The following is a 12360-nucleotide window of genomic DNA, read 5'->3' on the forward strand; positions in this document are numbered from 1 at the left end:
AGCACTAACATGCATTTACATGCATTTAAATGACTACAAAAATGACTACAAACATGATACATTATTGGTCATGTAATAACTCCATGTCTTTCATGTGCATATGACAAAAACAAACAAACTTGAGTAGTGCATTGCAACCAAGAGGCAGAACTTAACGTGTACTGGGTGGTTCCACGAAATTAGTGCCTTTTGTGTCCCTTTGATATGTTAAGTAGAAATGATGCACCAATATTCAATTTTAAAAGCCTGTTATATAAAAGGAAGTGCCCTATAATATAGACCACATGGAGATTTAATAAATATGATTTTCAATATGAATAAAGACTTGCTAAAATGCTAAAATTCTGCATTTTGACATGTCCCTCCGTGCACCCTCTAGGACTTCTAGAACCATCATTGTGAAGCCCTAGTTATTTCGTTGCTTTGACAAAGTTTCAGATTTTTTTTTTCATGTGATTAGTGATTCATTTACGTCTGTGCCTCATTTTAAGGTCAACCCTGGTTACATGAACTGAACTTTAGTTAAATATTTATTTCAAAAGAAACATTGAACATCAAATCGTAGCGTAAAAGCAGGTGAGCTGGTTCTATTCTTTTTGGTAATGTTCTGGTGTTTTGTGGTGAAAAACTGAGTGAGTCGAGCGTAACACGTCAAACCTGTTACTCATATATAGACAGGCTAGAAATGTTTTAACAATACATGTTTGGGTGTGAATTAGGTGAAATCAAGATATTTTTTTACTCATCACAATTTCAATTATATCACCGCCAAAGTTTTGGCTTGGTGGCCCCAAATATTATCTCCATTGATCAATACCTAAAGAGTCATTTAAGAAGCCTCATTAGGAAGCACTTTGGCCACCCTGTAGACTAGATGTCATAGCCATGCATTTCTGGAATATTGTCAGGCTTTACATGCATTGAGCAAAGATGCAAATGTATATGCATGCATTTCAAATACATTTTACGTGACGCTAAATCTAGTGAAATGTGTATATACATTGCATTAGGAAAGTATTCAGACCCATTGACTTTTTCCACATTTTGTTACATTACAGCCTTATTGTGATTTTTTATTTTATTTTTAATCCTCATCAATCTACACACAATACCCCATAATGAGCAAGCAAAAGCAGGTTTTTATACATTTTTGCAAATGTATATATAAAAAACAATGAAATATCACATTTACATAAGTATTCAGACCCTTCACTCAGTACTTTGATGAAGCACTTTTGGCAGCGATTACAACCTCGAATCTTAGGTATGATGCTACAAGCTTGGCACACCTGTATTTGRGGAGTTTCTCCCATTCTTCTCTGCAGATCCTCTCAAGCTCTGTCAGGTTGGACGAGGAGCGTCTCTGCACAGCTATTTTCAGGTCTCTCCAGAGATGTTCAATCGGGTTCAAGKCCRGGCTCTGGCTGGGCCACTCAAGGACTTTCAGACGAGAAGCCACTTCTGCGTTGTCTTGGCTGCTTAGGGTCGTTGTCCTGTTGGAAGGTAAACATTCGCCCCAATCTGAGGTCCTGAGCACTCTAGAGCAGGTTTTCATCAAGGATCTCCCTGTACTTTGCTCTGTTCATCTTTCCCTCGATCCTAACTAGTCTCCCAGTCCTTGCCGCTGAAAAACATCCGCACAGCATGATGCTGTCACCACAATACTTTACCTTAGGGATAGTGCCAGGTTTCCTCCAGACATGACACTTGGCATTCAGGCCAAAGAGATCAATCTTGGTTTCATCAGACCAGAGAATCTTGTTTCTCATGGTCTGAGAGTCCTTTAGGTGCCTTTTGGCAAACTCCAAGTGGGCTGACATGTGCTTTTTACTGAGGAGTGGCTTCCATCTGGCCACTCTACCATAAAGGCCTGATTGTTGGATTGCTGCAGAGATGATTGTCCTTCTGGAAGTTTCTTCCATCTCCCACACTTCTTCCATTTAAGAATAATGGAGGGCACTGTGTTCTTGAGGACGTTCAATGCTGCAAAAACATTTTTGTACCCTTCTCCAAATCTGTGCCTCGACACAATCCTGTCTCTGAGCTCTACTGACAATTATTTTGACCTCATGGCTTGGTTTTTACTCTGACATGCACTGTCAACTGTGGGACCTTATATAGACAGGTGTGTGCCTTTCCAAATCATGTCCAATCAATTGAATTTACCACAGGTGGACTCCAATCAAGTTGTAGAAGCATCTCAAGGATGATCAATGGAAACAGGATGCACCCGAGCTCAATTTTGAGTCTCATAGCAAAAGGTCTGGATACTGATGTAAATTAAGTATTTCTGTTTTTTATTTTTAATAAATTTGCTAACATTTATAAAAACCTGTTTTCATTTAGTCATTATAGGGTATTGTGTGTAGATTGACGAGGAACATTTTGAATTTAATCAATTTTAGAATAAGGTTGTAACGTAACAAAATGTGGAAAAAGTCAAGAGGTCTGAATACTTTCCGAAGGCACTGTATATTTTTGTATCGGTGTGTGTGCTGCACTGCAAAGGCCCTATCACTCCACCAAGAGATCTTCAACAAGGCTGATTTCTGATTGAAAGATAATGCACTTAAATACACAAACAGGGAGAACAGAAGCTGGCATTGAGTTCTCATAAAAGAAAGGATAAACACAGTTTCCAAAAACCTAGATCACAATCTATGTCTTCTTTCAATAGAGAAGACTAAAACCATCCAAGGTTGGTTTCAGAGTTTGAAATGTGTTTGCTGAAATGTGATTGATGTGAATTTGAGTGAAGCACAATATTATCGTGGTTTACTGTAGGAGCAATAGTGGTTTGTATGCTTCAGGATCCTGGCTGTGATGGTATGTGGGTTTGTGTAAACCCTCTTTGCCCCTCTTATTCTCACTCTCTCTCTTATAATCTTCCCTTTCTCCTCTGATCATGTGAAAGTGAATAGTAGGTACTTTAGATCCCCGTGTTGACTCCTCCAGTACACGTGTCTATTTTCTTAACCAGTCCTAGCGCTCCAGATCAACACAGTTGAGGCCTCTGGCCCTCTCTCTGGTGTTGGGCATCAACAGTCAATTTGACCCTCCCGATAATATACCATGATAAATTTGATGTATTGGAAATTATTTTCCCACCGTAGCTACTGGCTTTCTGTGGCTTTACACTACACAGTACTAATCAATTCCTAATTTTATGATTGGATCCCCTCGCCGCCAATTATGCTTGGTTTGGCCTGGTCCTCAGAGGCCGTGGTTTGTGAAGGGAAAGAAAGTTGCGCAATGCTTGTAAGGAGAATGGAGCAATAGCTTCTCTCTTTCTCTCTCTCTTCTCTCTTCTCTCTTCTTAATAAAACCCTTAATTCTGTGAGCTAACTTGTAAGAAGTAAAGAAGTACAGTCACATTTAACATGGTAAATTCATAAGCATGAATAAATATATACCATTTTTTAAATGGAGAAGGTTTCTATTGCTAGGTGACGAGTGCGAAAATTGATGAACAACTGCTAATGGTTATATTGGGCTCAATTTAGTGAGTTCAAAGACAACTTTGGTAGTATTATAAACGTTGAAACAACTGGTTTCTAGTAGGCTACAGAATTAGAGAAGGGCTGTTTCTCTGAAACCAGTAGTTTCAAGCGAGCCTGTTTCTCTCCCCAGTCAGAGGCAGCCTGCCTGTCTCACAGACTCTAACCAGCAGCAGCAACCTATTTATGTTTAGAAAACAAATGTGAAGGCCAACATTGACGGGGGATAGCACTCATCATGTTTATGCAACCTAATAATCACCCTAAGAATAATTCCAAAATCACCATTATATTTTATTTCAAATGAGAAAACCTACAAAATAAATTGGCTCACCCCTTGCAACAGTAAACTGGTYTATTTCTCCTTTATAAAAATGTTCTTCTTGATTTCAATTTGGAAGAGAAACCAGATACTGGTGTTTGTATGCACTGTTTCTTGATGAGTAAAAGGTGTCCCCGTTTCATGATAGGATGTTCCCCCATGATAAAAGGGGGCCCATGACTGAAAAAGTTTGGGAAGCACTGATCTAGCTAATGATTAGCACAAATACAGATGGGCATGCTTCAGCCTATTTATTTATAGCAAAGTCACCAGGGCTGAGTTCAGTTTGAAAAAAATTATTGCAACATTCAATTAAATGGAAACGGTGCTGTTCTGAACAACCAGTTAAAAAACAGGGAGGTGTTGGGTTGTGGGTTCAAAATGCACTGCTGCCCTTCAAATACGTCACTAATTTCTTCAAGCTAGAGGTCTTAACGGGTCCCAAAAAAACTGAGCCGTTCCAAATGGACCCGAGGACAATCAGACCTGTTCCGAAAAGGCAAGTTTAAAAATAGACGCAAACCCGTGCCAGTTCGGATCCGAGAGACCCGTTCAGATTTGAGAGTAGAAAGAGAGCGAAAAGGAAATATCTGACTGGGCACTTCCAGCACCATCAACAAATTAGCGAAATTGACCAAATGTTCCACAGTTACGTGTCCTTAAAAACTGGCGATAACAAATTACAAAAAACGACTTGTTCTGATTCGATGTGTAGCGTATTCAGAATCATGTTCCCGACACCGACATCATTTAAAAAAAATCCTTGTCAGTAGGCTTCTACTGCAGATACAGTGCATTTTGGAAAGTATTCAGACCCCTTTACTTTTTCCACATTTTGTTACGTTACAGCCTTATTCTAAAATGCATTAAATTCCATCTTTTCCTCATCAATCTACACACAATACCCGATAATGACAAATCAATTTTTGCAAATGTATATATGTATATAAAAAAAATGAAATATCACATTTACATAAGTATTCAGACCCTTTACTCAGGACTTTGTTGAAGCACCTTTGGCAGCGATTAAAGCCTCGGTTCTTCTTGGGTATGACGCTACAAGCTTGACTACAAGTTTCTCCCATTCTTCTCTGAAGATCCTCTAAAGCTCTGTCAGGTTGGATGGGGAGCTTCGCCGCACAGCTATTTTCAGGTCTCTCCAGAGATATTCGATCAGGTTCAAGTCTGGGCTTTGGCTGGGCCACTCAAGGACATTCAGAGACTTGTCCCAAAGCCACTCCTGCGTTGTCTTGACTGTGTGCTTAGGGTCTTTGTCCTGTTAGAAGGTAAACCTTCGCCCAGTCTGAGGTCCTGAGAGCTCTGGAGAAGGTTTTCATCAAGGATCTCTCTGTTCTCCCATCTCCACAGAGGAACTCTGGAGCTCTTGTCAGAGTTACAATTGGATTCTTGTTCACGTACCTGACTAAAGCCCTTCTTCCACAACTGCTAAGTTTGGCTGGGCGGCCAGCTCTAGGAAGATTCCAAACTTCTTCCATTTAAAAATGATGGACGCCACTGTGTTCTTGGGGACCTTCAATGCCTCGACACAATCCTGTAATGGAACTCTTTTCCCCAATGTCATGGTATCCAATTGATAGTTACAGTCTTGTCTCATCGCTGCAACTCCCGTACGGACTCGGGAGAGGCGAAGTTTGAGGACCATGCGTCCTTTGAAACACAACCCAACCAAGCCGCACTGCTTCTTGACACAATGCCCACTTAACCAGGAAGCCAGCCGCACCAAAGTGTTGGAGGAAAACACTGTACACCTGGTGACCGTGTCAGCGTGCACAGCGTCCCCCCGCCACAGGAGTCGCTAGTGTGCGATGGGACAAGGACATCCCTGCCAGCCAAACCCTCCCCTAACCCAGACGGCGCTGGGCCAATTGTGCGCCTCCCCAAGGGTCTCCCGGTTGCGGCCGGCTGCGACAGAGCTTGGACTCGAACCCAGAATCTCTAGTGGTACAGATAGCTCTGCGATGCAGTGCCTTAGACCACTGCGCCACTCGGGAGGCCCCCTGTATTGGAACTCTTCGTACAAGTCCTTCAACCTCATGGCTTGGTTTTTGCTCTGACATGCACTGTCAACTGTGGGACCTTATATAGACAGGTGTTTCCAAATCATGTCCAATCAATTGAATTTACCACAGATGGACTCCAATCAAGTTGAAGAAACATCTCAAGAATGGTCAATGGAAACAGGATGCACCTGTGCTCAATTTCGAGTCTCATAGCAAAGGGTCTGATTACTTATGTAAAAATAGCATATATATATACAGTTGAAGTCGGAAGTTTACATACACTTAGGTTGGAGTCATTAAAACTCGTTTTACAACCACTCCACAAATTTCTTGTTAACAAACTGTAGTTTTGGCAAGTCGGTTAGGACATCTACTTTGTGCATGACACAAATAATTTTCCCAACAATTGTTTACAATTGTTTATTCACTGTATCACAATTCCAGTGGGTCAAAAGTTTACATACGCGAAGTTGACTGTGCCTTTAAACAGCTTGGAAAATTCCAGAAAATTATGTCATGGCTTTAGAAGCCTCTGATAAGCTAATTGAGCATAACTTTGAGTCAATCTGGAGGTGTACCTTGGATGTATTCAAGGCCTACCTTCAAACTCAGTGCCTCTTTGCTTGACATCATGGGAAAATCAAAAAGAAATCAGCCAGGCCTCAGAAAAAAGATGGTAGATCTCCACAAGTCTGGTTCATCCTTGGGAGCAATTTCCAAACGCCTGAAGGTACCCACGTTCATCTGTACAAACAATAGTACGCAAGTATAACACCACGGGACCACGCAGCCATCATATTCGCTCAGGAAGGAGACGCGTTCTTGTCTCCTGGAGATGAACATACTTTGGTTCGAAAAGTGCAATCACAAAGGACCTGTTGAGAGTGCTGGAGGAAACAGGTACAAAAAGTATCTATATCCACAGTAAAACGAGTCCTATATCGACATAACCTGAAAGGCTGCCCAGCAAGGAAGAAGCCACTGCTCCAAAAACCGCCATAAAAAAAGCTGGACTAATGTTTGCAACTGCACATGGGGGAAAAGATAATACTTTTTGGAGAAATGTCCTCTGGTCTGATGAAACAAAAATAGAACTGGTTGGCCATAAGGCTTGCAAGCCAAAGAACACCCTCCCAACCGTGAAGCACGGGGGTGGCAGCATCATGTTGTGGGGGTGCTTTGCTGCAGGAGGGACTGGTGCACTCACACAATAGATGGCATCATGATGATGGAAATTTGATGGATATATTGAAGCAACAATCTCAAGACATCAGTCAGGAAGTTAAAGCTTGGTCGCAAATGGTGTCTTCCAAATGGACAATGACCCAAGCATACTTCCAAGTTGTGCAAAATGGCTTAGGGACAACAAAGTCAAGGTATTGGAGTGGCCATCACAAAGCCCTGACCTCAATCCTATAGAACATTTGTGGGCAGAAACTGAAGAAGCGTGTGCAAGCAAGGAGGCCCACAAACCTGACTCGGGTACACCAGTTCTGTCAGGAGGAATGGGCCAAAATTCACCCAACTTATTGTGGGAATCTTGTGGAAGGCTACCTAAAACGTTTGACCCAAGTTAAACAATTTAAAGAAATGCTACCGAATACTATTGAGTGTATGTAAACTTCTGACCCACTGGGAATGTGATGAAAGAAATAAAATATGAAATAAATCATTCTCTCTGGTGTTATTCTGACATTTCACATTCTTAAAATAAAGTGGCGATCCTAACTGACCTAAAACAGGGAATGTTTACTAGGATTAAATGTCAGGAATTGTGAAAAACAGAGTTTAAATGTATTTGGCTAAGGTGTATGTAAACTTTCGACTTCAACATATATATATGTATATATATATATATATATATATATAATAGTATATATATATATATATATATATTATATATATATATATATATATACTAATGAGCAGGGAACAAGTATTTGATACACTGCGATTTTGCAGGTTTTCCTACTTCAAAGCATGTAGAGGTCTGTAATTTTTATCATAGGTACACTTCAACTATGAGAGACGGAATCTAAAACAAAAATCCAGAATCACATTTTGTATGATTTTTAGTAATTAATTTGCATTTTATTGCATGACATAAGTTTTTGATACATAGAAAAGGCAGAACTTAATATTTGGTACAGAACTTCTGTTTGCAATTACAGAGATCATACCGTTTCCTGTAGTTCTTGACTAGGTTTGCACACACTGCAGCAGGGATTTTGGCCCACTCCTCCCTACAGATCTTCTCCAGATCCTCAGGTTTCGGGGCTGTCGCTGGGCAATACGGACTTTCAGCTCCCTCCAAAGATTTTCTATTGGGTTCAGGTCTGGAGACTGGCTAGGCACTCCAGGACCTTGAGATGCTTCTTACGGAGCCACTCCTTAGTTTGCCATGGCTGTGTGCTTCGTGTCGTTGTCATGCTGGAAGACCCAGCCACGACCCATCTTCAATGCTCTTACTGAGGGAAGGAGGTTGTTGGCCAAGATCTCGCGATACATGGCCCCATCATCTCTCCACCTCAATACGGTGCAGTCGTCCTGTCCCCTTTGCAGAAAAGCATCCCCAAGAATGATGTTTCCCCTCCATGCTTCACGGTTGGGATGGTGTTCTTGGGGTTGTACTCCATATTTCTTCTTCCTCAAACACGGCGAGTGGAGTTAGACCAAAAAGCTCTATTTTTGTCTCATCAGACCACATGACCTTCTCCCATTCCTCCTCTGGATCATCCAGATGGTCATTGGCAAACTTCAGACGGGCCTGGACATGCACTGGCTTAAGCAGGGGGACCTTGCGTGCGCTGCCAGGATTTTAATCCATGACGGCGTATGTGTTACTAATGGTTTTTCTTTGAAACTGTGGTCCAGCTCTCTTCAGGCATTGAGCAAGGTCCTGCCGTGTAGTTCTGGGCTGATCCTCACCTTCCTCATGATATTGATGCCCCACGAGGTGAAATCTGCATGGAGCCCAGACCGAGGGTGATTGACCGTCATTTGAACTTCTTCCATTTTCTAATAATTGCGCCAACAGTTGTTTCCTTCTACCAAGCTGCTTGCCTATTGTCCTGTAGCACATCCCAGCCTTGTGCAGGTCTACTAATTTATACCCTGATGTCCTTACACAGCTCTCTGGTCTTGGCCATTGTGGAGAGGTTGGAATCTGTTTGATTGAGTGTGTGGACAGGTGTCTTTTTATAACAGTAACGAGTTCAAACAGGTGCAGTTAATACAGGAGTGGTGAGAACAGGAGGGCTTCTAAAGAAAAACTAACAGGTTCTGTGAGAGCCGGAATTCTTACTGGTTGGTAGGTGATCAAATACTTATGTCATGCAATAAAATGCAAATTAATTATTTAAAAATCATACAATGTGATTTTCTGGATTTTTGTTTTAGATTCCGTCTCTCATAGTTGAAAGTGTACCTATGATAAAAATGACAGACTCTACATGCTTTGTAAGTAGGAAAACCTGCAAAATCGGCAGTGTATCAAATACTTGTTCTCCCCACTGTATATATATACATTTGCTAACATTTCTAAAAGCCAGTTTTTTCTTTCTCATTGTTGGCTATTGCGTGTACATTGATGTTGAAATTAAAACTATTTAATACATTTTAGAACAAGGCTGTAACGTAACAAAATGTGGAAAAGGGGAAGGGGTCTGAATACTTTACGAAAGCACGGTATACAGAGCACAGAAAGAGGCCAAGTTTTACATTTTCGATCTGAATATTTTTTTTWATAAAGATAAGCTTTATATTGTTAGATTAAAGGAGTAACTCTGGTAGTCCTAAAACATTGTTCCTCACCTCAAGTTCAACTGTCAGAGCCAGTTGGAGTGCCAGTGCGCACTGCCTTCATAGGCTTGCAGTAGCTCAGCCTAATAATAACAAAAGTTTCCCTTTATTAGGGGATATCATAAGGAAGGCACGTCATTGTTTATACAGAAAATACAAACAGGTTATTATATTGCAGCATTAAATTAAGTTTTGCATCTCGACGTCTTAGTTTTTTCCTCTTAATGGTTTGAGTGTGAGTAGATATAGGCCTACTGGTAATTTCTATTATATTGCGGCAAACACAACATTACAATTGGAACTTAATTTGGCCAAAGAAAATGGCAGAGTGAAACAATACTTGTTGCATATTTAAAGAACTGGTTTAAACCTTCACAAGTGTGAAGCAATTACCAAGAAAAGCGGGTGCTTAATCAACAAATGGCAGCAATAGGCTAATGACAAAGGGCACAAAATTAAAAAGGCAGCTCAAACTTACTTTAGCCAACGAAAATGTCTTAACAAAATGAAACAAAACACTTTTTCTTTTTTAGATTGATAAATAGCCATACAATAATAACAATGATATACAATAACAATAATAATAATTTWAAAAAATYGAATAAACATGATCAATTCTAAAATTGCATCAAACCTGGATAGCGAGTTGCATCACACAGTACATTTACCTGTGCCAACGTTCTTTTCATCTTTGTCCACGGCAGTATTGTCCCCTTGTCGGCATCTTTTCACTATACTCTTTCTCGTCTAACTTTTGTTTTCCTTCAATGAAAAGGCCTCCTTCTTCATAATCAATAGTAGCCTGGACCAATGCTCCTCTCTCTCTCTCTCTCTCTCTCTCTCTCTCTCTCTCTCTCTCTCTCTCTCTCTCTCTCTCTCTCTCTCTCTCTCTGTCTGAGATACATACCTGAACAGAACCTATAATTACCAAGGAAGAGTACAAGATCAGTGAATATAATAAAAATACAAGAGAGCTCTCTCTCTCTCTCTCTCTCTCTCTCTCTCTCTCTCTCTCTCTCTCTCTCTCTCTCCTCTAAAGCAAGCGCATGTGAGGTGAGCAGCCGGAACCAGTTTTAGCGGGACATAAGCAATACGTTTTAATGAGTTGCAATTAGCTGACACAGATTGAAAGCTCTAGCAATTCTAATCACCTCACACATTAAATTAACAGAGGACAGGTCTAATCGGGTTCAGTCGGTAAATACATTTTATTTGCACATACTCAAGACCCGTGCCAATTATATCAGACACGAGACACGTGCCAATTATATCAGAACCGACCAAGATCGGAGACAAAACTTAAAATGTAGGACCCGCTCGGGTCCCGGGTCGGATCTCGGAATTTCCTGTCTGTTGGATCCGTGAAGACATCTACTTCAAGCCACATCCTGCCACACCCACCAAAGTGAGCAAACGTAGGCTATCTCAAAGTCTGTTCAAGAACAATGAAGAAYGTTTTGGGGAAATGTGTTGTTCAGTACAAGCTGTTACGCAACGTAGCAAATGTTCAATCAAACCCAAGAACAGACTTTCTCACCGTCACTCTACAAACAAATTGCCAAACGTGGTTACTTTCTGAACTGTTAGAGTTAGACTAACAGTCTAACAGAAATACAGAAATTATTGGCAGGCTATTTCAGTTGTGGTTGGGATATAATGACAAAATTATCAGGAACTTTTGGGATGTATTTTCCCTTCATTTCACAGCTATTTTTTTTATTTTTTTATCTCATGAGGGATATGCCCCCGGAACCCCATAGAAGGGTGTTGACCCCGGAAGCCATTGACCCTGACCCCCCCCAATATGCAACACAAAGTTACGTCTTTGTGTGATAGTATCACGTGTGTCATTCATACACACTGCAATACATTATTGGTAGGCTCTAATTGAAGTTTTCAAGACTGTAAATACTACTATAGTATTGAAGTTGGTTTTGGTGACTTTTCCCCATTCCCATGTATCTGTCATTGTCTCTTTCCAGACATCATTGTACTCATAGCTTCCATTGCTGTGGTGTCAGCGGGTAGCCAAGGTAACATCTTTGCCACCTCAGCATTGAGGAGCCTTCGCTTCCTGCAGATCCTGCGAATGGTGCGCATGGACCGCAGAGGGGGCACCTGGAAACTACTGGGATCTGTTGTCTACGCGCACAGTAAGGTACAACCATGTTTGTAGTCTAATTCGGCATGGACAACAGTCTATGTACTCTGTTTTCCTACAAAAAATAGGAGGCTGAGCTCCCTAGTGTCTGGTTCCTCTCAAGGTTTCTTGCTAGTGAAAGTTTCCTTCACTGTCACCTCAACTTGATCTTTAGGGATTTAGGACCTGGTTGACACAACAAATACAGTGAGATTGGATGTATTTGTTGACACAAATAATACATTGATTTCCTATAGGAGTTGGTGACAGCTTGGTACATTGGGTTCCTGGTGCTTATCTTCTCTTCGTTCCTGGTCTATCTTGTGGAGAAGGAGTTCAACAAAGACTTTGCCACCTATGCTGATGCTCTGTGGTGGGGCACAGTGAGTCTACACGCACACACATGCACACACACTGGCCCATGCATACACCACACAAACACACGTGCACACTCCTCACATACACACAATAATTTGTAGTTTGACCAAGATGTTTCTATGTAGCCCATATTGATATTCACAGGACTGAAGTTTAATCAGCAGATACAAGAAAACAACCTAACCAGCCCATCTCTGAAAG

At 41.1% G+C, this 12360-nt stretch overlaps 1 pseudogene; it reads left to right on the forward strand.

Moving 5' to 3' along the window:
• The window catches only part of LOC111951960 (potassium voltage-gated channel subfamily KQT member 5-like), a 132058-nt pseudogene that overhangs the window by 87836 nt on the left and 31862 nt on the right, over positions 1 to 12360 (forward strand).

Source organism: Salvelinus sp. IW2-2015, linkage group LG25, assembly GCF_002910315.2.
Source record: "Salvelinus sp. IW2-2015 linkage group LG25, ASM291031v2, whole genome shotgun sequence".
NCBI classification, from domain to species: Eukaryota; Metazoa; Chordata; class Actinopteri; order Salmoniformes; family Salmonidae; genus Salvelinus; species Salvelinus sp. IW2-2015.